This window comes from Solanum pennellii, chromosome 9 (assembly GCF_001406875.1).
Source record: "Solanum pennellii chromosome 9, SPENNV200".
NCBI classification, from domain to species: domain Eukaryota; kingdom Viridiplantae; phylum Streptophyta; class Magnoliopsida; order Solanales; family Solanaceae; genus Solanum; species Solanum pennellii.
Window position 1 is genome coordinate 70,813,545 of NC_028645.1, and position 2,795 is coordinate 70,816,339.

A 2,795-nucleotide genomic window follows, 5' to 3' on the forward strand; every position below is an offset into this window, starting at 1 on the left:
ATTTACTAGATACTTCAAGCCTTGTCTTCAATTATAACATATATGTACTCCGACGAGATTTGAAGCAGGGGCATTCGTAATCATTTAAAAATTTATTTAAATATAAATGTATTAAATAATTCAGATTATATTAAATTTATATTAATTCAAATAAATATTATAGATTAATATAATTAATTTAATTATTTAAATTCAGATAAATATGAATTTAATTAAAACTCGCTCCATAAAGTCCATATTATATTTCACTTAAATCTGAGTGGTCGAAGGGAGTCTTGTTCCAATCGCGACTCCTCTATTCTAAAACTATAAATAGAGGTTTCATAATTCAGAAAAGAGGACCAAGAATTTTAACAAGAAGTTAGACAAAGCTCGTGGATCAAAAGCTGCAGATTTCTCTACAAGTTCAAGAATTCAAGCATTCAAGTTTCAAGAACGATCAAGATCAAGAACGATAAACATCAAGAACGATCAAGATCAAGACCGTCGAATTCAAAATCAAGCTCGAAGCCCTTGGATTCAACTAGAAGTCAATATCAAGATCAGGTTCAAGTTCAAGTTCAAGATCAAGATAAAGTTCAACATAAAGTTCAAGTTCAACTCCAAGATCAAGATCAAGATAGAGATTAAGATCAAGATAAATTCCAAGTTCAAGATCAAGCTTTAAAATCCTTGAATTTATATTTGTAAAGACGAATTCAGAGGAATCATAGAGATTGTAACACTCGCATTTGAAATAGTAAATCAATTGTTGCTATAATTTTCCGTTCCTGATAATTGTTTTCTCGACGTGAATAATTATTATACAAATTTAGAACTTATCAACCAAACATAGTATAAGTCACGTTGACTTTTCAACCTAATAAATTTTTTTTACCAAACATAATAAAACTAAGAGAAAAGATATAAAAGCACAACTGAAGTTGTTTTGAATTTTTAAAAACACACCTTAACTCTGCGGACATCCTATTACCCCCTTAAACAATTTTAAAGTGTTGTAAATACCTCATTTTTTAACCATCCTCACTTGCAAGAAAAGAAGTTCAATCACGCATCAATTATAATGTGCCACGTATTTATTTTTATTTTTATTTTTCTTATTTTATCAACTTCACTTTCTTCTTCTTTCTTTTTCTCTTTCTTCTTCTTTCTTTTTCTCTTCCTTTCTTCTTTCTTTATTCTCTTTCTTCTTCTTCTTCATTACCCTTTTGTGTTCTCTTTCTTCATTCTCTTTCTTCTTCTTCTTCATAACCAAATTCTCCACGTACTACCATTTTCGTCAATTCACTTTTGATTAGTCAACGGAGATCTGAATTTGATATTACTAGTTTGAAACTTTTTTGTGATTCTATTTGTGAATAATAATTTTTCCCAAACTCTAATTCATATTATTAAAGCATCATTGAGGAAGATAATGAGGTAAATTTGTATTAATGATATTTGATCTGCCATTAATTAAGTTTAACACATTTGAGACAATTGTAATCCATTTTGAGGAAGATGATGAGGTAAATAATTAATAAAGAAAATGATTGAAATGTGACACTTTTTAATTGATTTTTGACACCAAAAGTGGACCTTCACGCACGTCATGTGCGTGTTCACAAACATGGCGAGAAAATAAATCAAAATGGTTTTTTTACAAAGATATTCAATACTTTTGTGGGGTAATAGGATGTCCGCAAAGTTAAGGTGTCTTTTTAAAAATTCGAAATAACTTCAGTGGTGCTTTTATGTCTTTTCTCTAAAACTAATACAATGTTTTATACATGAACAACATGCCCTCTTATACCACAACCAAACGGCCTCTAAAAGTATAAGAAATTGCGAGGGGGAATCACGGACACACATTGATATTGTTACTCATAGATTTTATTATTAGCAGTTAATTATATTCGCTTATAAGTTAATCAAATATAAAATGAAGACATTAAAAAAATAAAGAAAGTCATATAAAGCAATAGAGTTATGATACTATAGTTTTCTCTTTAACCAAAAAAGTTTGAGTATGATGGGTTTGAGATCCGGAGACGTTTCAGAATGTAAAATCTTTGTCAAAAATACGTAAAATATAGAGATCTTAGAGCACAAGAATATCAATAAAATTTCATTAGTACCGATTAGTCACTATTACAAACTGCTAAAAAATGAAGGACGACATCGCACCAAAAAGCGACGAACAGCGTCGCTCCAAAAAGCGCGTCATATGTCACACAGTTCGTCGCTTTTTAATAAAAATAATTTTTTAAAAAATTATTTTACTAAAAGCAAAGGACACATCTCCTAGTGCATCACTTTTTTCTGCAGATTTTTACGTCATATATATATTAAATTAATAATTATTTATTTATTATTATTATATATATATANCATCGCTTTTTAATAAAAATAATTATTTTTAAAATTATGTTACAAAAGCGATGGACTTCATCTCCTCTTTTTTTTTTAAAGAATTTTGCGCCAAATATATATAAAATTTATAATTATTTATTTAATATAAATATAGGAGTTGTCCATTGCTTTTAATTAAAAATAATTATATATAAATTTAACAATAGTCACGCGGCCATCACTTTTGAATTATTTTATTTTACTAATTATTTTTTTATGAAAGTGACGGACACAATCTTTATGTCCGTTGTTTCTTGGTCAAATATTTTAAATAAGCGACGGATAGGGTATCTGTGTCCGTCACGTTTCTGTTAAAATATTCGGTTAACTATTTAATGAAAAGCAACAGACTTAGAGATGTTGTCTGTTCTTTTCATTAAATATATGCCCCCCCCCCCCCCTTT